The 26,704-nt window shown below is 43.4% G+C and overlaps 1 protein-coding gene across 3 annotated transcripts in view; it reads left to right on the top strand.

The window, feature by feature from the left end:
- ADCY2 (adenylate cyclase 2) overlaps window positions 1–26,704 on the top strand; it is a 459,988-nt gene that overhangs the window by 210,351 nt on the left and 222,933 nt on the right. The window lies entirely within an intron of this gene.

Here is a 26,704-nt window from a genome sequence, read left to right as displayed (position 1 = left end):
TCCCTGCTGCCAGAAGTGGAATATTCAAATGAATGTTCCAATAGTTAGTGTTTCCCAGCTGATCTTAACTCTTATGACAGGATAGAGGGCCAGGGGACAGTCTCATAAATACCTGGGTCCATGACAATTCTGGGCTTTAAAGATCATCACTGACACTTTAAATTGAATCTAGATGCCACAAGAAGCCGGTGCAAATACTTGCGAAGAGGTGTGACATGTTCCTCCTGCCAACCTTGCTCTGGTGGGCAGTTACACTCCATAGTAGCTGAAGTTTCCAGGTTGTACTTTTAGGGTAGCCCTAAGTAGGTCATACTACAGTAGTAAAGCCTCAGAAGTAAGAAAAGCCTTAATGACAGTTGCAAAATCTGCATCAGGTGCTGCTGTGTCCATGGTTGTGTAGGAGCAGATATTTATAATGTTCCACTAGCAGCGTGGAGCATTGGCTAAGGTGGTTTTGTTGCTGGCAATGTTGTAATAAACATGCATGTTTTACTGTATACATTTTCTCACAGTGTTTTTCATGTAATAATGCCCCAGACTGTCCCTGAATTATCCTTGCTTTGGGCCATGCTGTGGGAGCAAAGCGACCGTAGCCAGACACACAGGAGGATCACTCCAAGGTAGAGGAATCCTCCAGTGTTATAGAGCTGGTGTAATTGCTCCTATGATGAGCCCCCTCCCTGCAGCTAACGTGGTTGGGGAAAGTGGATATGGGTCTTCCCTGTGCTCTGGCAGTGTTATACCAATAGAATAAAAAACATCAGGATCTTATGAAGAGGGATAAGGCAAAGATGCCACATTTATTGTAAATATAATGATAAAGCAAAAGATAAAAGTAAACAACGTTGTTTGACTATCTATTCCTATCACTACTTATTCCTTACACACACACACACACACACACATATATATACATATATATACATATATATTATATATATATTCATTCACACAATCATTTATTTAAAGTTCTGTATGGGTGTTATAGTTACCAGCCTAGAAGTTGCTCATGCCAAGTTACTGGCCAGGTATCTTGGTCATGAGGATGGAGCCGAGTCTGTGTCAGGTGCACCTGATGCTCCTGGAGGCTGGCAGCAGAACCAGAGACTCAAAATCCTCAGTCTTGAGAGTCCATTCTTATAGGAATTAATTCCTATGTTAGTCCATGGGAGCTGTTTCATCCTGCTGTTGCTGACTCAATCAGCGGATGGCACATTCCTGGGCACATTCCTGGTGGCTCCACACTGTCCAAAGTTTGTGTTTCTCATCCTTCCAGGTGATGGGGTGGATCCCAGTTTACACTCCGGGGGTTCTGGTGGTCCACTTTACACATTCTTCGGCCGATGGATACTTCCTTTCTAGGCTGGCACCTCCCTAACCATTCATGTACATCAAGCATTCATCAACATACATTCCATATCTTAACCATATTTTAATTTATTGTCTCCACCACTTTTGGGGTGTGTGCTAATTCATTTGAGACTCCCAGCCTTTTAATCACAGAGGGTGGTGGTCTGTTCCTAGGAGCCGTTGCTGTTACAATGAAGTAAAAGTCACTTAACGGCTTATAGCATTTGTTTACATTATATCAGTTACTTCAAGAACAAAGTCAATTAACTTGTTTGTAAGTTTTACATAGTGATAAAGTATCTTTCACAGGACAGATACAATCAATGGTTTCTACAGACAGTAGCTTACAAGTTTTAACAGAAGACCCAAAAGATTTTTGTACTTGGTGAAACCGTTGGATTTTAAAGTGTGTAGAACAAATTATGGGGGAGGGTCACTGTCACTTGGGGGAATCACTGTTAGTACCTTCTTTAATATCCCTACAGCAGTTCCCAGCTGCTCCCATGGCTCCTTGGGGCCATCGCCAACCAGCATAATTTATAATAGGAATGAGGGTGCTCTTATTTATGTTTGAGGAACCAAACCTTTTACCCTCCGGAGCTGTGCTGTGTGCTCCTTGCCCAAAGCTGAGTATCAAGGACCAGTGTGTTATTTTCATTTTTGTTTTCTCTTCCAAGTACAGCTAGAGTGTTGATATGTCTAATTAGTACCAGAATCAGGGAAGGGAGTTTGTGAGTGCAAAGTCCTTAGGTACAAAGGGTTAGAGTAGCACATGAAAGGGGTAGAAAAATGTTTTAAAAGTCATTGATGTAGGACAAGATTTAGTTTTAGCCTGGGGTTTCCTTCAGTGTGCATTGTCTGCTCAAGGATATCAATATCTCTGAGAAGGTACCAGTAAGCAACTTCAGGTTTCCCAAAACTTCCACAAAGGTATCAGTCAAAAGTGGTTGGGGTTGTGAGGGTGGAAAGGAAGCAATTGTGCACATTTACAACTCTGTGTTGGGTATTTGATCTATATTGCCTGTAAGGGTTGTGTTGAAAGTAGTCCCAATATTGGGAGCCTGACAAAATGTAAAAGTGTAAATTAGTAATAACAACAACCTTTCATTAATGTATTCTGTCAATCATTATAGACCAATGGTGGAAAATTCACTGCCTTTGTTATAGTAAGCTAAGGCTTTATTTTCATTGTTGTTTTCAGTAGAAATAAACATGCAGTATAGCCAATTAAGAGATTTGTTATTAATGATCAATTTTGACTCATATATAAACCTAGGAATAACTTCCTACAGTTCTGATTTTCCACATTTTTATAGGTAACTTGGGGTGGGTCAGTGGCATAGATGAAATTGAACTGGATTGGAGAACTGCTTTCAAAGTTATGAACACATTATTGTTTCTATCCTCCCTATAACCACCACCACCTCTACTCCTTCCCCACCAAGGATCTTCTCTTTTTCCCTCTCCCCCACGCTTAAATTACTTGTGTCAAACCTGCCAGTCTCACACCTGCAAGTCTTCCACCTGAAAAGGGAAGAAGTGTAGCTCTTTGAAATCCCATCATTGCTGCTTATCATGGTGGTGAATGCTGTATGAATAACTAGATAGGTAAAATGATGAATGATATGTAGCTTCAGAACAATATGAATTTTTCCCTCCTACAGTGGCTGAGCAAGCTGCGTCTGCAACATTTTTAGCTCATGAGTAAAGGACCAATTTATTTTTGTCTTTTATTGCTACTTGTGTTGCTGAGAGGATACAAAAGTTGCTGTGCAGTGTTACATTTCAATTAGAAAAATTAAATTCTACTGTGGCCTAGTGTTAATGTTTTGCTGCTGTAGGAATGAGACATATTAAAAAGTAGTAGAGGGTAAGTGTTTAAAAATGCCCAATTAAATTTGATCAAGGCAAAACATTAGAACAAAAAGTTTGTAGCATGGCAATTAAAGGGCCTCATCCTGCATACCTTGCTCAGACAAAATTCTAATTTACTTCAGTGGGCGTTTTGCTTGAATAAAGAGTACAGGAAGAATAGGCTTCTAAGTGCTTTGGGCACCACATCAAATTTGCATGCATAGACAATATGTAACTTATAATTGCTACTGAAAAATATGCTGAACTGCAATTCATATTATAAATCATGTGATGGTTTTTCCCTTATTTTTAAGGAAGCATACAGAGATAAAGTATTTGGTCTATTTTTTATCTTTTGAATTGCTTTTGAGAATGTAAATTGGTTTCTATTCCAAATAAATTAGTTGAAAAGGCATTCTGCAAAATCACCACAGAACTTCAACTGGCAAGTCACAATGGGTTGTTTAGACAAAGACAAATATTACCAGAATGCATTAATAACTGGGGAAATGTGTGCGAATATATGTAGTCCAATACATGAGTCAGAAATATTATACATGTACATATATACCTACATAGTTTATTTAGCATAGTTGAGCTTGAGTTAAATTTTGCACTGTATTTATATATTATGTATACACACTTTGGTTTGGGTTTTTTGTTTTCTAGTTAGCTGGTGAGGCCTGAACTGAAGTACTGTGTCGTGTTTGGGACACCACACTCTCAGAAAGATGTGGATAAATTGGAGAGTCCATAGGAGAGGAACAAAAATGATGAAAGGATTAGAAAACTTAACATATGTGAAAAGGTTAAAAGAACTGAGAAAAGAAGACTGGAGGTAGGGAAGACCTGGTAACAGTCTTCAAATATATTAAGAGCTGCTATAAAAAGGTCAGCGATCAATTGTTCTCCATGTCCACTGAAGGTAGGACAAGTAATAATTGGTGTAACCTGCAGCAAGGGAGATGTAGGTTAGATATTAGGAAAAAAACGTTCTAACTGCAATGATAGTTAACATTGTAATAGGCTTTCAAGGGAGGTTATAGAATCCCCGTGACTGGGGGGCTTTTAAGAACAGGTTGAACAAACACCTTTCAGGGATGGTCTAGGTTTACTATTGCAGTGCAGGGGGCTGGATTAGATGGCCTCTTCACGTCCCTTCTAGCCCTGCATTTCTGTGATTTAATGCAAGACCAGGCTTTCCAGTAGGGTCAAGCCAAATAGTTCCATTTATGAATTGTTGTTTTTTCTGTATTACCTGGGAAATTCCAGGTGTTTTTTTAAAAGAGGGTGAGGACAGGAAGAGATCACCCAGGCTCTTCCATGCCACACACACAATTATCCATGTGCTTAACAGATCTATTGTGAGACTGTACTAAGTAATAAGAACAGGAGTACTTGTGGCACCTTAGAGATTAACAAATTTATTAAAGCATAAGCTTTCGTGGACTACAGCCCACTTCTTCAGATGCATATAGAGTGGAATAAATATTGAGGAGATATATATACACACATACAGAGAGCATGAACAGGTGGGAGTTGTCTTACCAACTCTGAGAGGCCAATTAAGTAAGAGAAAAAAAACTTTTGAAGTGATAATCAAGATAGCCCAGTACAGACAGTTTGATAAGAAGTGTGAGAATACTTACAAGGGGAGATAGATTCAATGTTTGTAATGGCTCAGCCATTCCCAGTCCTTATTCAATCCTGAGTTGATTGTGTCTAGTTTGCATATCAATTCCAGCTCAGCAGTCTCTCGTTGGAGTCTGTTTTTGAAGTTTTTCTGTTGTAAGATAGCCACCCGCAGGTCTGACATTGAATGGCCATTACAAATATTTAAACTTTTAAAGTCCCTATAAATTTGAATTAAGTTGTACAAAGCTCTTCATGGTGCCCCCAATTTTTAAGTTGCTTTAGATTTACCTGAAAAAAGTCAACTGTCCATTCTGAAATGTAGATTGAACAGAGAAAATCTAACAAACTGAAAATCCTTTGACTCATGGGTGAAAAAAAAATCTTGACTTTGACTCCTTTGCATATTGTTCACCTCCCCAAGCTTATCTTTCTTTGGGGGGGAGAGATAGCTCAGTGGTTTGAGGATTAGCCTGCTTAAACCCATGGTTGTGAGTTCAATCCTTAAGGGAGCAAAGAGTCCTGTAGCACCTGACTAACAGATGTATTGGAGCATGAGCTTTCATGGGTGAATACCCATGAAAGCTCATGCTCCAATACATCTGTTAGTCTATAAGATGCCATAGGACTCTTTGCTGCTTTTACAGATCCAGACTAATACAGCTACCCCTTTGATACAATCCTTTAGGGGACATTTAGGGATCTGAGGCAAAAATCTGTCAGAGACAGTACTTGGTCTTGCTGTGAAGACAGGGGACTGGACTGGCCTCAACTCAATGACCTTCCAAGGTCCCTTCAGTTCTATGTGATAGGTATATCTCCATATAATAAATGATGATCCTCATGGAGTCCATCAGGTTATAAAGTGTGGACTCTGGAGTCCTGAACATTCTCAACAGTAAAGAGTGAAAGGGGAAGGAGAAGGGAGAGAAAATGAAGCTGTACAATGGGAATGGGTGTACTTACTACCACCCCTTGGGCCCTGAAATTGATGACAGCATTGATGGCATCCTTCTCAAGTATTTTATTAGCATATTTTGCACTTTTTCAGTCATGATTATGTTAACCGTGGATTTTAGTTTCACTGACACAGTATGTCATCTGTGGTTAAAGGTATCATTCAGAATACAGAATTCCTACCTGTTCATATGTGCCTGTTCCATCTTTTCTTTCCCTCTCATTAATAAATATAAAATGAAATGTGAAATTACCCTGACCTTCTAACATATGAAACTTTGCTGCAGCATATGCATTTCAAATACCCTTTTATAAAAAATTATTTGTCTCACTGATACACCCTTGCTGACAATTAGCAGGGGTAATCAATCTCTAAAGCTATGTTAGATTTTGACATTGACAAGTAGTTAGCATAATTACCCTTCTTGCTGATGCTTTGCATTATGAGACACAGAAAAAATATTTTGAGAAATTGTTACAGTGTAGTGGGGAGGAAGTGCATAGAGATGGTGACATTCAGTGGGCTCTCTCAGATACCCTCTTTGAAAAGGAGACAATGTCATAATGGGTTTAGAAACAGATCTCTCAAGCTAAAACAGATTTAAATTAAAGAGATTTCAAATTATTGAGTGGGGTTTTAAATGTCTCATTGAAACATATCATTTGTTACAAGGGTGAAAAGACTTCATGGACTACCTTAAAATGAATCCAAAATGAAGGTGTCTCACTCCAAATTGCTAAGATGTTGAAATTGTTAACGATGAATGGAAAAGTTTGAAAAATATTCTGTTAAACTAATACATAAAAATGAATACATAAAAGCTCACTTAATGCCTAAAACAGATAATGTATCATTTGTATTTGCATGAAAAAAAGAATTTCCCCCATGAGTTCATGTTTTTGCTTTTACACTATTGCTTCTTCTTTCCCAAAATCATCATCCTCTGTTTAGGACATGACAGTTCACTACTGAGTATTAAAACATCAGACGGGGAGTAAGCAGTAGGAGGAATCGTTATTTTAATTACATTGTAAGCAGTTATAAATAAAGTTTGGTTTTGGTCTTCTAAATCTCTATCTATTGCACTCACACATGCATGTACCCAGAGCAGACGTTTGGAAATCACCTCACCACTTTCCATCACAGGTGGTAAAGATTACAGATGATAAATACGTGTTAGACATCATTGCTTATGGCTACCCCATCCATATTCATTCCCTGCCCTCTACATGCTATCTTTCCTCATCACTTTACAGGGATCCTTCCTTGACAGCCTATTAGAACAAGAAGTGGCCTTGTTAGGGGACTATAGAGGAGCTGCTGCAAGAATACAGGGACATAGGCTTCTACTCCTAACATTTCCTTATTCTGAAGAAGAAGAAAAGGGTTATTCTTCCTGCCCTAGACCTCAGGAGACTGCACAAGTACATATGCTGCCTCAGATTCAGGATGATAATACTTGCAGCCATCATTTCATCTATTGTGGCTCAGGACTGGCTTGTGGCTTGACACACAGGACACATACTTGCACATTGCCATCCACCTGCTCCACAGGAAGTACCTGATTTACAGTGGGGCCAATTCATTACCAGTACAAAATAGACCCTCTACTGCAATGAGAGTCCTTATGAAATGCCTTGCATGGTGGTGGCAAACCTAAAAAAGAAAGGAATCCACGTTTAACCCTGCATAGGCAACTGTCTGATTGGGGTCGATCACATAAGGAAACACTGACAAGCCTCAACTGCACCCTCTCTCTCTTCATTCCACTGGACTTCCTGGTGAACAGTGAGAAATTGTTTCTTATCTCATCACAGATGATAGAGTTTGTAGGGGCCAGGATAGATTCCATGACAATGAGGCCTTACTTGCCAGAGGACAGATTCCTCCCACTTCAGTCATTACTGAACATGGTTAAAATGCACCTGGTTACAACAATATGAACTTGTCTCTCATGATTATGCCATATGTCTGCATGAACATGTGCACCACACTTGCTAGACTTCACCTGAAGTCACTACAACTCTGGCTCAGGTTAGTCTATTCCCCTGCAATACACCCCGTAAGCAAGAAAGTCCTAATGCCATCTGATGTCCTCTCAGTTCTAGACTGGTGGCTGCATCCCAAAAATTTCCAACATGACTCTTTCCCTCATCTTGGCATTAGTCAGTCTGGGGAACTCTGGACCATTTAGAGATGCAAGGGACATGGCCCCCAGAGGACATGGCATTGCATATGGCTCTTAAAACTCAGAGCTATCAGAATGGTGCATGTGGAGTTCCTCCCTGTCCTGCAATACTCAGTAGTGTTGTGTGATGGGCAGCATATCAGCTATGCACTAGATGGTGTCACTGCACGTCATAATCCCAGTACCTCTGCACCTTCCAGTAGTCAGTAACAACCTTACAGACTTTGTATACAGAGTCTGTCACCAACTGCAGGTGTTCACTGCTAAAATCTGTCACCAAGTTGATATTTTACACTGGGGGGCTCCATTGAAAGTCCACTTTGCTAATTGTCTGAACTTCTGTTCTGGAGATGGCATGAGCCTGAGATGATTGCCAGATGCTACCCTTCTGCAGTGCAATCAAGGCCTGGGTATATACGCTTCCCACTGAAGACAAGCAGAATCAGAGTGATTACCAAAGCCAGACAAGATTAGGCCATGCTCATCTTCATAGCTCCCTACTGACTTAGGCAGTTCTGGCTGAAATACCTCTTACAAATGTCCACACAACTATCAGTCGGGTTCCCAGACCACCCAGTCCTGTTGTCACAAGAGCAGGTGAAGTTTTCCACCTGACCTGAAGTCCCTGCACTTGATGGCATGGGTGCTAGCTGGTTAAGCTCCATGGAAAGATACTGCTCTTAACAGGTTCAAGAAATCCTGGTACAGAGCAAGAAAACTTACTTCTCCAAATGGAACAGGTTCTTGGTATAGGCTACCCAATATGGTCTAGTTCTCATTCATGCCTTACCATCAAAGTTCCTCGACTATTTGCTGCAATTAAAACACTCTTGACCGTCTTTTAGCTCAATCAGCATTTACCTGACATCAATATTGATGTATTATCCACCAGTACAATTGGTTTCTGTCTTCTCTCATCTGACAGTGTCCAAGTTTCTCAAGGGCCCAATGAATGCTTATCCATCGCTCAGAGAACCTGCTCTAGCATAGAACTTCAACATACTTTTTCTAAAGCTTATGTAGACACCCTTTGCGTCCGTCTCAGAGTGCTTCATCCATCTCAAAACAGTGGTCTTGGTAATCATCACCTTGGTCAGGAGAATGAACGAGCTTCAGGTACTCCTGGCAGAACCCCCATATATCGCATTACAGACCTCATGCCAAATTCACTCCAAGGTAGTTTCAGAGTTTCATTTAAACCACTGAATGAGCGGTTTAAGTTCTTCCCAAGATCTCATTCCACACAAGAGGAGAAAAAACTTCACACTCTGCATGTTTCCAGAATTTTGTGATATTACATTGATAGAACCAAATCCTTTGCTGTTCCCATGTCTATTTGTGACCAGAGTTGGCCACTCCATGGGCCATGCTATTACATTGTAAAGGCTGTCAAAATGGGTAATGCTGTGTGTCGGAATCTGTATTACCAGCTAGTTGGCGTATCTCTCCCCACACACTACTAAGGCTCACTCCCCCAGGCCCAAACAATATTTTCTGCCTGCTTCTGAAGTGTACTGATATCTGAAAACAGCAGGACAGCTATGTGGAACAACCTTCTTGTGTTTGTCAAGCATTATATGCTGGAATTAACTGCTAGATCAGATGCCAAATTTGGGAGAGTGGTACTTGCTTCAACTGACACAGCTGATATGCCTCATTCCCACCATCCTGAGAGGATACTGCTCGCCAGTCACCTACAGTGGTATCCACACTGATGCATACTCAGAGAAGAAAGAGCAGTTACTTATCCTACTGTAACTGTGGTTCTTCAAGATATTGTCAGTGTGGATCCCACCACCTGCCATCCATCTCCACTTCCAGAGCCTCAGCTAACATGGGCTTTGAATTGCAAGGGAACCAAAGGAGTGTTGTGGTCACTCCACCCTTTATGCCCATGCATAGGAGCATGAGGAAGCAAAGGGTGCATGTGTGGCCCTGACAGACACTGTCATGCAGAAAAGAATCCAAGCTTACGTGTGCAAGGCTCATGAGCGCCTATAGTGGGATCCTCACTAATTGCATCTTGAAAAAACACAGTTTTATAGGGTACGTCACTGTTCTTTTCTTAAACCACAGTGAGCTCTCTCCTTGGCCAGCTGGTTCAGTTGGAAATCTGAATGAGGAAGTTGTCCAGAAAACTGTTATGGTATTTGAAGGATGTAGTCTGAGAGGTGATTGACTTGATCACAGTTGGAGGGGACAGTTCAGCTGAGCCTGAGGCAAAAAAAGTGTGACACTCTTGCACAAAGATTCAGTTTATTACAATTCTTGCAATCAGGGCTTTGGAGCAGAGCCCAGAGCTGGAGTGCGGAACAGCTCCGGAGCAGTGGAGCTGCAGGTTTTTGCCTGGAGCTGGAGCAGAGCCAGAGCACAGCTCCAAAGCCCTGCTTGCAATGCTGCAACAGTGCTGGATATTTCTGGGCATGGGTATTGTGTTGAATTTATCTGCCATCACCGCAGTATTGCTTGTGTGATGAGACTATTGCTAGACTTTATGGACATGTATGAAAGACACTATAGTAACTAACACTGGTAACACTGCTCTACAGCCAAAATGCTTCTGAAATAAATGTAGTCAAACTTTACTAATTCTGGGTCACTGAGAACGAAAATGATGCTTAAAATTGTTGATTGGCTCTAGTTTTCAAGATATGCTATTGGGTCTGTATATACGACCCTTGACTTGGGAATGGCGGAGGATAAGTGAGTTATAAAGGGAAGGGATCTCAATTTAAACCAGAAATGACTAAAATACATCTTTGACTGGATCTATGAATAAATCTATGACTGGGTTTGGACAGTACTTGCTTTTTAGGCAAAACAATGAATAATGCAATCTGAAGCTGGTATTGCGTCATACATGATATGAATTGCATCATGTTATTCCTAGAAGTCATGGATGATGCAGTAATAACGAAGCTTACATCACTCTGCTGAACAAATTGCCCTATATCAGCTCTAGAAATCATACAGTGTCATGCTCTCTTATTTGTCAGTGTTTGATTTTGCAAAGGGACACATTTCTGTTTAGCCAAAGTGAGCAGAGATGCCTCGTACTTGTGTGAACAGTGCAGATAACTTCTGCTATGTTTGTGGTGCAGTGACTTTTGCATCACAAAAGCGCAGTATAACCACTATGGTTAAGAAAGCCTATCACCTTTCTTTTGGCTGCAAAATTGGAGATCAGGACAAGAGGTGGGCCCCACACATATGCTGCAACACTTGTGCAACAAATCTTCGCCAGTGGTTGAACAGGAAAAGGAAATCTCTGCCTTTTGCAGTGCCAATGATTTGGAGAGAGCCAACAGATCATACCAGCAATTGTTACTTCTGCATGGTGCCTCCAGTTGGGAAAGGTGTGTCTAAGAAGAAAAAGTGGACTGTGCATTATCCAAACATTCCATCAGCTATACGCCCAGTACCCCACGGAGAAGGACTGCCGGTTCCTGATGCACCAGAATCATTCTCACTTGAGTCAGACGAGGAAGAGGATGAAACTTCTGGTCCTGAACCATCAATGTCACAGGACCCACATTTTCTCCCATCCTCCTCCTCTGAACCACACCTCATAACACAAGGTGAACTGAATGACCTTGTCAGGGATTTGGAACTACCCAAGAGTAGGGCAGAGCTGTTGGGCTCCAGACTACAGCAGTGGAATCTCCTGGCAGGTGATGTTAGGGTTTCCATGTTCCGTGACCGTCAAAAGGATCTTGTACCATTCTTCTTCATGGAAGGTGATCTTGTAGCCTGCAACAACATCGATGGTGTGATGGCAGCCCTCAACATGGTTCACGATCCAGATGAGTGGAGACTGTTCATTGATTCATTGAAGACGAGTCTTAAAGGTGTTTTACTGCATAATGGCAATGTTTTGCCATCAATTCCAGTTGGTCATGCAGTCCATGTAGCGGGGCGGCCTGGCTTCCAGGCGCCCCAGGAAGGGATGAGCCAGAAAAGCCGCCAGAGTGGGCGGAGCCACCGCGGCCTGTCCCCGCCCCCCGGAAGTCAAGGGGCGGGACAGGAAGTATAAAGGCCAGGCCCCAGCGCTCAGTAGCGGGCCGGCAGCGGGAGAGGACAGACGCTGGTGCCCGAGCTCCCGCGGACCTGAGCCTGCCGAGAGCCCGGTATCCAGACTAGGACTGGCCGAGCCTGCCGAGAGCCCGGTATCCAGAGGAGGACTGGCCGAGCCTGCCGAGAGCCCGGTATCCTGAGGAGGATTGGCCGAGCCTGCCGAGAGCCCGGTACCCTGAGGAGGACTGGCCGAGCCTGCCGAGAGCCCGGTACCCTGAGGAGGACTGGCCGAGCCTGCCGAGAGCCCGGTATCCTGAACAGCAGTCTGAGCTTCCCCCCGCCGAGGGCCCAGAGGGAGCGACAGACCTACCTGGTGCTCGGGGCCCGGAGGAGCCCATGATCTGTGACCCAGCAGGAGCAGGTACCCATGGAGGAGGAGATGGGAAGTGGCCCGGGGATAGCAGACCCCGAACCCATGTCAGTGTGTTGCGGTCAGGATCCCCACTGACTGCGCGGCAGATGGACTGCTGCGGATAGGGCCCCGGGCTGGAACACAGTGGAGTGGGTGGGCCTGTGTTCCCCCCTGCCACCCCGCGCCAGGTGGCAGTCTCTCCTCCTCCTTGTCCAAGGGGCCTGGGCCCCTGACAGACTATCCGTTGGCTGCCCTGCCCTGACCTAGGGCCTGGGCTAACCCAAACTGACCCAGCCCCTGCTACAAGGCCTGGGCCACTGACTGACTATTGGTGTGCTGCCCCGACCTGACCCAGGGCCGGAGCTGCTAATTGTGTGCTCAGTCCCTGCATAAGGGCCTGAGCTCAGAACTGTTAATTGTCTGCTCAGCCCCTGCATAAGGGCCTGAGCCCAGAACTGTTAATTGGCCGCTCAGCCCCTGCACAAAGGGCCTGAGCCCAGAACTGTTAATTGGCCGCTCAGCCCCTGCACAAAGGGCCTGAGCTCAGAACTGTTAATTGTCTGCTCAGCCCCTGCACAAAGGGCCTGAGCTCAGAACTGTGAATTGTCTGCTCAGCCCCTGCATAAGGGCCTGAGCCCTGAACTGTCAATTGGGTGCTTAGCCCCTACCCAAAGGTCGGGGCCCCTGAACTGTTATTCGCTTTGTAGCGGGGCGGCCTGGCTTCCAGGCGCCCCAGGAAGGAACGAGCCCCACCCCGGAACTACTACAGTCCATATGAAGGAAACCTATGACAACATGAAACAACTTTTGAGGTGCATAAACTATGATCAACATCAGTGGCAGCTTTGTGGCGATTTGAAGGTTGTTGCTCTCTTGCTTGGTCTGCAGACTGGATACACAAAGTCCTGCTGTTTTCTCTGTGAATTGGGATAGTCGTGCAAGAGATTCCCACTACATCAAGAAAGATTGGCCACTCCGACAATCACTGGAGCCTGGGAGGAAAAGTGTTCAGCATCCACCACTTGTTGCATCAAGGAAGATTTTGTTACCACCCTTACACATCAAGCTGGGTCTGATGAAGAACTTTGTCAAGGCCATTGACAAAACACAAGCAGCTTTCAAGGTTAAAATTTCCTCCATGGAAAATTTGCAAGGTTAAGTGAAGCTAAGATAAAGGAAGGTGTCTTTGTTGGTCCTCAGATTCGTGAACTTCTTCGAGATGATGCATTTGACCATGCACTGCGTGGCAAGGAAAAGACGGCATGGAAAGCCTTCCAGTTAGTGACAGTACATTTTCTCGGAAACAACAAGGCAGGCAACTACAGGTTGTTGGTGGAAAATCTCCTCAAGGCATACAAAAGCCTTGGTTGCAACATGTCACTAAAGATACATTTTTTGCACTCTCATCTAGATTTTTTCCCACCAAACTGCGGAGCAGTGAGCGACGAGCACGGCGAGCGATTTCACCAGGACATTGCAACAATGGAAAAACACTATCAGGGCAAATGGAGCCCATCAATGCTTGCAGACTATTGCTGGCCAGTGACAAGAGATGCTCCATTTGATGAATACAAGAGAGAAGCCAAGAAGTAGACACTGAATAGGACTAAACTATGAACATAATAGTTTTTTGCCTTTTGTTTCATAATAAATTTTATTTATATACCCCTTTTGCTGATTTTTAAAGTGTTACAGAAACAGGACAGGTGAAATATTATCATGTAAAGCAACCATAAACACATGAAAAGACCTAGTTTTACAATTTATGATTAAAATTCTACTATCTACACAATATACATAGACATAACATATAAAAACTTAAATATCTTAGAAACAGTAGTCAATCAGTTGTTTTAATTGTCATATTTGAATTCAGCAAATCAAAATACATAATAAATAGCACATTTTATTTCTGAAGCAGACGACTTCTCAAAAATTGTAGACCAGTGTAATTCATTAAATACCTTTTGTGCTGCTTCTACTTATACCTCAATGTCTGCTGTCTTATTCGGAGTCAGGTCATTTGACTTGAGAAGAAGGGACTGTTTGAACTGAGACAGCTAGTTCATGTAGAGTGGAGGCAAAAGTAACCACATTTTCATTCCACCAATAAGAATACCATTGAATACTGGTAGAGAAGTGCACCGTAGTAGGTGTCTAAATCAGCTGCCAGCTTCTGAAGCACCACCTCATTTGGTAGGTGAGAATATAGCACCCAGTGAAAACTTGCTGGATTTCTAGATCCAGACAGTGAAATTACAAATATTTTTCTTTGCATCACATGTCATGAGGCAGAGTGTTATGGTACAATTGAAAGAAAACCAACCAGTGGTACCAAGCAACTGGTGGATTTCCTTGCAAAATCAAGAAGAGATAAGGAGAAGCATGGAGAAGTTCAGCAAAGACAGTTTGGTCTTGGATATCCTCCACTCTCACTCACTCAAGTTTCTTTCCTTTCTGCCATACAAACCCCCTTTTCAGCCCTTCTTCAGGGACCACTCTTATTAGGTAATCCTCTGTCACGAGGTGAATTCTCTCCTCTAGTGAGGAGGTATAGAGTGAATACCACCTCAACATCAAGAGGAATGATTCTACTCCCAATATTTCATAGACCCAAAGAAAAAAGGAGGATGGAGACCCATTCTCAATTTATGTCCATGGATTATTTTTATTTGCAAATGAATATTCTGCATAGTTATATTGACATCCATAATTCCCTCCCCAGAGAAGGGTATGTGGTTCACAGCTCTCAATATGAAAAATGCTTATTTTTATGTGGATATATAGAAGGTTCCTCAGATTTCTGGTAGGACAAGGGCACTACCAGTTCAGAGTACTTTCATTCTCACTGGTAACAGTATCATGAGTCTTCAAGAAGGTCTTCTCAGTGGTGGTAGATCAGATGAGATGAAGGACCTATGCCATCTTCTTGTACCTGGACAGTTGGCTCCTAACAGGTATCACGAGCTAGGAAGTTCAGTCAGCAGTCTGTAAAGAACTGGAGGTCTTGAACTGGGTGGTAAGCTCCTGCCTTCCACCCAGTGACCTGCTAACAGTTGCTAGGGCAGAAGCTGAGCCCTAACTGACAACTTCAATCCTGGAACCTGATTGATAGAATGTTGGGGGTCCTGATTGGTTCACAGCTTCTATATAAACCCACCATAGGAACAGGAAGTTGCCCATGCAACTGGGATCCACCCTGCTCTGGACTGTGTGCCTTGTGACTTTGACTCCCTCAGGGAACTGATGGACAGGATCCCCTGGGAGGCTAATATGAGGGGGAAAGGAGTCCAGGAGAGCTGGCTGTATTTTAAAGAAGCCTTATTGAGGGCACAGGAACAAACCATCCCGATATGCAGAGAGAATAGCAAATATGACAGGTGACCAGCTTGGCTTAAGAGAGAAATCTTCGGGGAGCTTAAACACAAAAAGGATGCTTGCAAGAAGTGGAAACTTGGACAGATGACTAAGGAGGACTATAAAAATAATGCAGGGGTGTAATCATGAAGGCCAAAGCACAGTTGAAGTTGCAGCTAGCAAGGGATGTGAAGGGTAACAAGAAGGGTTTCTACAGGTATGTTAGCAACAAGAAGGTCATGGAAAGTGTGGGACCCTTACTGAATGGGGGAAGCAACCTAGTGACAGATGATGTGGAAAAAGCTGAAGTACTCAATGCTTTTTTTGCCTCAGTCTTCACAGACATGGTCAGCTCCCAGTCTGCTGCACTGGCCAGCACAGTATGGGGAGGAGGTGAGCTGCCCTAAGTGGTGAAATAACAGTTTTAAGACTATTTTAAAAAGCTGGACATGAATTGGCTGATGTGATTGCAGAGCCATTGGTCATTAGCTTTGAAAACTCCTGGCAATAGAGGAAGGTCCCAGAAAATTGGAAAAAGGCAAATATAGTATCCATCTTTAAAAAAGTGAAGAAAGAGAACCCAGGAACTACAAACTGGTCAGCCTCACATCAGTCCCCGGAAACATCACAGAGCAGGTCCTCAAGGAATCCATTTTGAAGCACTTGGAGGAGAGGAAGGGGATCAAGAACAGTCAACATGGATTCACCAAGGACAAATCATGCTTGACCAACCTGATTGCCTTCTATGATGAGATAAGCATAAGTAGGGGCATTGCCAGCAGATTGAGGGACATGATCATTCCCCTCTATTCGACATTGGTGGGGCCTCATCTGGAGAACTGTGTCCAGTTTTGGGCCCCAAACTACAAGAAGGATGTGGAAAAATTGGAAAGAGTCCAGCAGAGGGCAACAAAAATTATTAGGGGGCTGGAGTACATGACTTATGAGGAGAGGCTGAGGGAACTGGGATTGTTTAGTCTGCAGAAGAGAAGAATGAGAGAGGATTTGATAGCTGTTTTCAACTACCTGAAAGGGGGTTCCAAAGAGGATGGATCTAGACTGTTCTCAGTGGTAGCAGATGACAGAACAAGGAGTAATGGTCTCAAGTTGCAGTGGGGGAGGTTTAGGTTGGATATTAGCAAAAAAAAATCACTAGGAGGGTGGTGAAGCACTGGAATGGGTTACCTAGGGAGCTGGTAGAATTTCCTTCCTTAGAGGTTTTTAAGGTCAGGCTTGACAAAGTGTCCATCTTTAAAAAAGGGCTGGGATGATTTAGTTGGGGATTGGTCCTGCTTTGAGCAGGGGGTGGACTAGATGAGCTCCTGAGGTCCCTTCCAACCCTGATATTCTATGATTCTATGATAACTGGCACTGTGGATAAGGGGAAAGTGGTGGATGTGATATATGTTGACTTTAGCAAAGCTTTTGATATGGTCTCCCACAGTATTCTTGCCAGCAAGTTAAAAAAGTATGAATTGGATAAATGGACTATAATGTGGATAGAAATCTGGCTAGATCATCGGGCTCAACAGGTAGTGATCAATGGCTCGATGTCTAGTTGGCAGCTGGTATCAAGTGCAGTGCCCCAGGAGTCGATCCGGGGGCTGGTTTTGTTCAACATCTTCATTAATGATGTGGATGGTTGGATGGATTGAACCCTCAGCAAGTTTGTGGATGACACTAAACTGGGGGGAGAGGTAGCTATGCTGGAGGGCAGGGATAGGGTCCAGAGTGACCTAGAGAAATTGGAGGATTGGGCCAAAAGAAATCTGATGAGGTTCAACAAGGACAAGTGCAGAGTCCTGGACTTAGGACGGAAGAATTCCATGCACCACTACAGTATGGGGACTAGCTCAGTGGAAGTTCTGCAGAAAAGGATCTGGGGATTACAGTGGACGAGAAGCTGGATATGAGTCAGCATTGTGCCCCCTGTTGCCAAGAAGGTTAACAGCATATTTTGCTGCATTAGCAGGAGCATTGCCAGCAGATTGAGGGAAGTGATTATTCCCCTCTATTCGGCACTGGTGAGGCCACATCTGGAGTATTGCATCCAGTTTTGGGTCCCCCCCACTAAAGAAAGCATGTGGACAAATTGGAGAGAGTCCAGCGGAGGGCAATGAAAATGATTAGGGAGATGGGGCACATGATTTATGAGGAGAGGCTGAGGGAACTGGGCTTATTTAATCTGCAGAAGAGAAGAGTGAGCGGGGATTTGATAGCAGCCTTCAACTACCTGAAGGAGGGTTCCAAAGAGGATGAAGCTAGGCTGTTCTCAGTGGTGGCAGATGACAGAACAAGGTGCAATGGTCTAAAGTTGCAGTGCGGGAGGTCTTGGTTGGATAGTAGGAAAAACAATTTTACTAGGAGTGTGGTGAAGCACCGGAATGAGTTACCTAGGGAGGTGATGGAATCTCCATCTATAGAGGTTTTTAAGGCCCAGCTTGACAAAACCCTGGCTGAGATGATTTAGTTAGGGTTGGTCCTGCTTTGAGCAGGGAGTTGGACTAGATGACCTCCTGAGGTCTCTTCCAACCCATATCTTCTATGATTGTGCTTTCTGCTCCTGCCTCCCTGGCTTGACTACCTGGCATCTGGACCTGGCTTTACTCCTGGCATTCAACTTGTGGTTCCGATTTCCATTTGGTCTCCTGCCTCTGAACTGTTGGTATTCTGACCCATCCTGACTCTTGTTACCAATTTGTTGTTCTATTCTCTTGTTTGTCTCCTCCCTCTGATCTCCTTGTATCCTGACCCGGCCAACTCTTGACTCCTATTCCATGATTGGACTCTGAACACTGGGCCTGGTTGCTGATGACCCAGCCATGACACAGTCTTATCTTTGCTTTACTTTGTGGCATCCTTGGGAATTTATGTAAACAGGGAAAAGTCTCCTATGATTCCTACAAAACTCAAAGACTTAGTAGGAGCAACCCTAGACTCTACCTCAGCAAAGGCCTAACTCCTTATGGGCAAATTCTAGTCCATGAACAACCTGGCAAAAAAAGTCACCATCAGACCTTGAACCACAGTCAAAGTCCGCCTTTCTTTGCTAGGCCACATGGCCTTGTATACCTATCTAATGGTGTTTGCAGGTTTCATCTCTGTTTTCTACAGACCTGGCTTCAGTCTGTTTACTCACCAGCCTGAGAAAACATGACCAAGGTAACTATCCCCACCAAGGTCACAGCTTCTTTTGTAGGTGGACAAACCTAGATCAGTTGTTTGCTATAGTCCCTTTCATTCTGCCCACACCCAACATGACCATAATCATAGATATGTTCCTCATAGGATGGGGAGCTCACAAGGGCAGTCACATGGCACAGGGCACGTGGTCTTCTCAGGAGGCCACGATGCACATTAATCTCCTAGCACAAAGGGCAGTCCAACTGGCCTGCAATTCATTCCTCCCACTTGTACGGTCCAGCCATCCAGATAATGGTAGACAACATGATGACTGTCTTCTATATAACCAACCAAGGAGGAGCAAAATCTCTTCTTCACTATGTAGAGGCGGTCCACTTAAGGAACTTGTGTATCCAGAACTATATCACAGTGTTGGCAACATACCTTCCAGGTGTGCAAAACTCTCTAGCAGACAGTCTCATTAGATATTTCTTCACAGACAATGAGTGGGAGTTACACAGTTCAGTCCTGAACGAAATCTTCATTCAGTGGGGAACACCATCCTGCGACCTGTTCTCCCAGGTGAACAGTTTCAATCTATACTGCTTCAGAGCAACATTAAGTTGGGACTCAATGGGTGATGCTCTTCTGCTATCCTGAACAGACCACTCGAGGTACACCTTTTCCCCATCCCACTTGTACCACAGGTTCTGCCAAAAAAATTAGTCACGACAAAGTCTGAGTCATTCTCATCGCACTCAATTGCCACAGACACTTTCAGTTTCTGAAACTCCTATGAATGTCAACCCATCCTCTTATTAGCATCTGACCCTTCCCAGATCTGCTAACTCAGGAAAATGGCAAGATGAGACATCCAAACCCAGAAGCTCTTGATCTCACAGCCTGGTACTTGGATGGGTGTCAGATCTACAGCATTCATGTTCGGAAGCCATTCAAACTATTTTCTATCACATCAGAAAAGATTCCACCAGAAAATGCTGTGTAGCTAAATCGAGGCATTTCTCTACCTGGGTGCAACAGAACAGTTATCCACAGAAACAGCAGGTATTCCTGCTCTTTTAGACTACCTCTCACCATTAAGATGTCGAGACTTTCTATTAGTTCACAGCAGGTCCACCTAATAGCAATCAATGCCTTCTGTCTTCCAGGACAAGACTATTCTAGTTTTACTCACCCAATATCGATCAGATTCCTGAAGGGTCTCTCTAGGACCTTCCTAACAGTAGTGAAGCCAACATCACAATTTCAGAGTAGCCATCATGTGCCAGCAATGCCCCTCTGCCATGTACATTGGCCAAACCAGATAGTCTCTACGCAAAAGAATTAATGGACACAAATCTGACTTCAGTAATCATAACATTCAAAAACCAGTAGGAGAACACTTTAACCTGTCTGGTCATTCAATGACAGACCTGCGGGTGGCAATTTTGCAACAAAAAAGCTTCAAAAACAGACTCCAGCGAGAAACTGCTGAGCTTGAATTGATATGCAAATTAGATACAATCAACTTAGGTTTAAATAGAGACTAGGAATGGCTGAGCCATTACAAACATTGAATCTATCTCCCCATGTAAGTATTCTCACACTTCTTATCAAACTGCCTGTACTGGGCTATCTTGATTATCACTTCAAAAGTTTTTTTTCCTCTTACTTAATTGGCCTCTCAGAGTTGGTAAGACAACTCCCACCTTTTCATGCTCTCTGTATGTGTATATATATCTCCTCAATATATGTTCCATTCTATGCATCCGAAGAAGTGGGTTGTAGCCCATGAAAGCTTATGCGCAAATAAATTTGTTAGCTCTAAGGTGCCACAAGTACTCCTGTTCTTTTTGCAACATCACAATGGGACCTCAGTCTTGTACTTTCAGTGCTTACCAGCCCACCTTATGAACCACTGGTCACATGCTTGATGTCCCATCTGTCATGAAAGTCACCTTCCTCATCGCCACCTTGTCAGCCAGATGGATGAGTGAACTGGGAGTGTTCATGGTCAATTTGTCATACATCATATTTCATAAGGAGATTTCCATGCACCTCCCCCTGAAATTCATCTCTAAGGTAATTTCCAAGTTTCACATGTCTATCTACTCACTCACTGCTATTCTTTCCAAAACCTCATGCTTCCAGTGAGGAGAAAAGCCTTTATTCCTTCAACATCAGACAGGCTTCAGTGTTCTACTTGCAAACAATGAAACCAAAGTTCCTTACTCTGAGGGAATTCTGCACTACTGTGCAATGCAGAATTTTGCAGAAATTAACATTGTGAGTGCAGAATTTCCTTTCCCCCACAGAAATGGGCTGCAGTGCTGCTAGCGGCCACTAGGGCCACTGGACTTGGCAAAGCCCAGCTTGCACATAGAAGACACTGCTGAGGAGAGGGAGAGGGAGCTAGAAGGTTCCTGGCAGCTGCAGTTCCCCACCCACCATGAGGAAAGGTGAGGGCAGCGCCCAGGAAACTCTGTGCAAGCCTTGGACCGAGCATCAGGCTATTTCTCCCTCTGGATTCCTGAGCTCTGGGGGAGGGGGACCGGTATCTGGGCAAGCGGGGAGGGGGCAGCTGGGTTCTCGGGGGGGAGGGGTTGTGGGTATCTGGCCGCCTGGCTGGGCGCTGGGGGCAGGAAGGGGGCAGAGAAACAGCAACTGGGTTCTCATAGGGATTTCTCTAATTCTCTGCTCCCAGGAGAATTTTTGTGTGTGTCTGTATTGTTACAGATGTACTTGCTGACAGGTATTTTGCAATAAATTACCAAAATAAATTAAACTGGTGTGATTATGTAGTGTTATTTTGACAAATAAAATTTGCAAAATTTGGCAGAATTTTAAAATATTATGTGCAGAATTTTTAATTATTTTGGTGTTAAGAATGCCCCCAGGAGTAATGCCTAGATTCTTTGTCTCTATAGCAGAGTGTTCACAGGGACAAGTGTTATCTGCTCAGAGACTCTCCACGTGAATCTCCTGCTGTATCACTCTTTGCTATCGTTTAGTGTGTCTCCCTCCCCTGGACAGGGTGAGGGCCCATTCCACTAGAGCAACTTCAATAGCATCTCCTTGATTAGTGCCTAAAAGGGAAATCTGTAAGGTGGCAACCTGGAGTTCCATCCATACCTTCACAAAGTATTATGCTTTAGTCCAGGCCTTTTCTGCAGATTCAGCCTTTGAGACAGCAGTATTACGGACATGTATACACATAGGGACCAGCATTCAAAGAAGAAATTGATGTTACTTACGTGTAACTGGAGGTTCTTTGAAATGTGTGATCCTTTTCTGTATTCCACTACTACCCTGCTTTCCTTCTGTTTCGGATCACATCTCCGTTCATTGTAGAGAAGGAACTGTATAAGCGGTCAGTCCACACTTCTCCTTATGTCCTCTGTACTGAGTATGTGGAACATCAGGATGCAGACATGAACTAACAGACACTGATGGCAAATTCTCTGGTCTCAGGCACATGGCACGCATTCGTACCCATGTACGGAATATAGATACGGGTCACACATATCAAAGAAACTCCAGTTACTGGTATGTAACCTCCATATGTGCTCCTATCTCAATGCAATACCACCTGCTATGAAAGCGTGATCATAAATTGGTTCAGTCACAATCAACATGCTGTGCACTCCATTATTTCACACAGTATATCTTTATTCAGAAAGTAAACATGTATTAGAAAAAAAATTAAAAGAACAGCATATTACAGTAGCTGTACTACAGGGCAACATTTTTAACCATCATCTCTTTCTCTTTCCCCTGACCCAACAATATCAATCGTTCACAGTGTCATTGGTTCTAGTGACCATATATTACCCTTTAACACAGTGGTGGGCATCCTGCAGCTTGCAGGCCACATGCGGCCCATTAGGGTAATCCACTGGTGAGCCGCCAGACAGCTTGTTTACATTTGCACAGCCACTCGCAGCTCCCAGTGGCCACGTTCCCGGCCAATGGGAGCTGTGGGAAGTGGCGGCCAGCATGTCCCTGTGGCCTGTGCCACTTCCTGCAGCTTCCATTGGCTTGGAGCAGCCAACCATGGCCACTGGGAGCTGCAGGCGGCCGGGCAAATGCAAACAGTCTGGCGGCCTGCCAGCGGATTATCCTGATGGGCTGCGTGCAGCCTGCGGGCTGCAGGTTGCCCACCACTGCTTTAGCAGGTGGTGGGATTGAGGGATTTTAATATACTTGGTAGTATTCTTTCTTTGCTCTGACTATACTCATCTTTTTCTGTCTATGCTGAAATGTAATGCTATGCTGCATTTCTAACATGATTTCTGTGGCTTGTAGTTTTTAACATTTTTTTCAAAAAAATAAATGCATTCCCGCTGCATTTTTATATATTTTTCTGTTGAATTTGGCTCCATCCACAGGGTCTTTATCAAAAGGAGAACATAGTACCATACAATGCTGAAATGTGGGAGTCTTGAGCTCCTTCTGAAAATGGGACATGTGCAGCCTCTTCACAAAGGTTTAGTATTTTTAAGACAAAATACTCTAAACCTATCCTAAATCACTATTATTTAAAATAGCAGATTTTTCTTTCATAGTAGTTCAGGTGAGAGAAAGAGATTCTAGTGTTCAAAATGCTGGCCTGCAGTACAGCTGCTGTGAATTGATGTTTTTCTTTTCAATTTCTATAAAATGAATTTATTTTCCATATATTTCTGAATATAAGCTCCAGGTTATTTTCATGTTCAAGTGAAGAATGCGGTAAACAAGCTTGGGGCTCTATTGGCAGCAACATCAGAGCAACAGTGACTTTAAACATCTTGTGTCAGTGACTGTGCACGAGTTATTCCCTTATCCAAGAGATTTGTCCACGCCTTTAAATCTCTTTACTCTCTTGATAGTCTCATTATACATATTGTAACTGCATCTCTGTTTTTATTTCTGTGTAATAGTGACTGCACTGCTCATTGATTTCAGTGATGCTATTGGTGTGCCAGTATAACACATCTGATACTGGCTTTTACCATCCCACTGGGAAATTAGAAAAACATCATTTTAATGGCTATTTTTTGTTACAATCATAAAGGTCAAGCACTGACACACTATGCTTCTAGTCTCAGAAAATAAAAATGATTTCACTGTAATATTATCAAATAATTATCAGACATATCAGGCCAAAGGAAGGTGACATTGCAAGTGATATGCCACTGCTGATCATTAAGAGGATGGACTTATTTTCCATTATCAACTCAGGTATACCTTGAGAATAAAATGCTCTCTGTGACTTGCTTGCTGTGCCATATTCCATTAGATTTTAATTCTTGCAGACATTTTTTAGTACTGTAAATATTTCAAATATTGATTTCCCTATATACATTTGGCTGAATCTGATATATCTCTGTATATGTGTCTGATTCTTAGTACTGATACCTGTATTTGCAGATTAAGATGCATATTAGTACAGCAGAACTGATATACTATCATTCATTTTTAGGAAAAGTTGTGTGATGATAACTTAGGTAGGCCGTCATGGGAAAACTATTCAGAATTCCTATTTTACTATGAATTGTAAGATTTGGGGAAGTTCTTTGAATACCACACATCCAGAAGCTAGGCATGCTAGACATTTATTATGCAAGTCTCATATTAGGGTTAATATTCATCTCATGATCATCATCCACAGATCACAAATATAATGGCAGGGGCAGCAAGGGGAAGGACAGATGGTTCTCTATGTATACTCTGGTTGCAGAAATCGTCAATTGTTGTATGCAGTGTAGTTGTAGCTGTGTCGGTCCCAGGATATTAGACAAGGTGGGTGTGGTAATATCTTTAATTGGACCAGTAAAAGATATTACTACTTCACCCACCTTGTCTCTCTACAGAAATCATGCCAGGCAGGGCAGGATAGGACACAGAGGAAGAGTAATCTCTTTTTCCATAATCCCAGTAATGTAGATTATGCTCTGCACTGCCATCCTGTACCTTTTCGAAGAGCTAAGGTCAAGGGAAAACTAAAAATTGCCTTATTCCATTCATACCTGAAGTTAGCTGCTGTCTCTCTTCCAGAGGTAGCTTGAGGTTTCAGTGCTGTAGAGTTCTTTAAATGGGAAGGCTAGGCAGCTCTCTTTGTTTGCAGGAACCAAGCCTGTGTGGGGAAAGCCCTCTACTGCCTAATTAGGGCAGGTTTCTGCCCACTTTGTGTTACCTTAGGGGCCAAGGAAATGGGCCAGTATTTTTAAACTAAATGGATGGAATTTAAAATTCATAACAAATATATTTCTCTGCAGCTTTCTAGTCCGCTGAATGGTTGGTGGTAGTTCCAAAATACATTGTAGAAATAGGGCTCATTACATCTTGAAATGCTACAGACATGTCCTTCCATCTCAGAGCATAAGTATTTCAATGTTAGAGGTAGAACTACCATCCTCAGAAATCCAGTAATTTACATGGAGACAATAGTATTCTCCAGTATTTCAGTGCAAATGATTTAGCAAATATACTATACAGAGGTCTCTATCAGACACAGCAAAACAGAAACACAGAGTCTTCAAAATGACAGTTCTTTCCCACCTAAGGACATCATAAGGGGAATGAATCATTGTACTACTTTCCAATGAAGCTGGGGAATTACTACTACTTCTCTCAATTTGTAGATCACATCTGCTACAATTTACCACATCTGACATTCTAAGGTAAAAATTATGAGATGCTGGTTTAAAAAATAGTAAAGTATAAAATATACAGTATATTTCATGAAGTACTTGTAGTAGCACAGCCACGGACGTGTCAGTGCATCCACATAGCAATATGGTCAATGGTGCAAAGCTAAAAGATCTTCATAGTCCTTTTGTAATTCTGTTTATCAAACACATCAATCTGATAAGTGCTGACCTGCTGCACTGTTTTGGCTTATTGATTCTGTTCAGTTGGGGCTTCCATAAGCACTTCATGTGTGACTACACCTTTCTTATTTTTAATGTTTTGTGCATAGATTTTAAGGCCACACATGATCATTATGATCATCTTTATGACTTCTTCCATAACACAGGCCATAAACTTTCTCTTAAAGATTCCTACTGTTATATTAGCTCCTATAACTCCTGGTTTAATTTAAAATATTGTTTAGAAAGATGTGGGATGAAGCAGAGAAGCTACCTGCCAGCACAGCAGGGGTTAAAGAGAGCCTTTGAGCTCAGTAGCCCCACCCCATTACACCTGCAACCAATGCCAGGCCTGGAGCGGGGAGAAATGGAGAGAGCCTGACTCAGTTGGGGCTGGCCAGTGAAGAGGCAGGAAGTAGCTGCTGCCCTACCTGAGAGGAAAAGTCACTAGCCTGCCAGATGAGGCAGCCACCAGGGAGAAAGTGCTGTCTCCCCAGTCAAGGGAGACTGTGGAAGAGACCTAGGAGCCTCTGGAACCGGAGATAACTGGGTGAGTGAAAGCCAGAGACATTGTGGGGTTCGGCCTCACTAACACGTGGCTGCCCTGCCTGAAAGAGCCTGGGACTGTGGCAGAGAGCCACCCAAGATCCAGCAGAGGGCCATATGGGAGACAGGCCAGTGAATTGGACTATAGGGGTACACCCCAGACTGTAGGGATAGTGGCAGGAAGTAGCCCATGGCAGTGGATTTAGACTTCCAACTGGGAGGGTTCCTGCTGTTCAGAGGTTGACACAGGGCTGGTGGAGAGGGAGAGCCAGAGTCCCCCTAACATCATCACCACCACCACCTTGCCTTACAGACTCAGGCTCCTTAACCAAGCAGGGAGCTGAAAGCTCAGCACTCCAACCAATAGGCCTCCTGGCCTTCCAAGCCCTGTGTTACAGTATCCTGTTTTTATTTAAAGA

Source organism: Malaclemys terrapin, chromosome 2 (genome assembly GCF_027887155.1).
Source record: "Malaclemys terrapin pileata isolate rMalTer1 chromosome 2, rMalTer1.hap1, whole genome shotgun sequence".
NCBI lineage: Eukaryota > Metazoa > Chordata > Testudines > Emydidae > Malaclemys > Malaclemys terrapin.
This window is presented reverse-complemented; position numbering and strand designations above follow the sequence as displayed.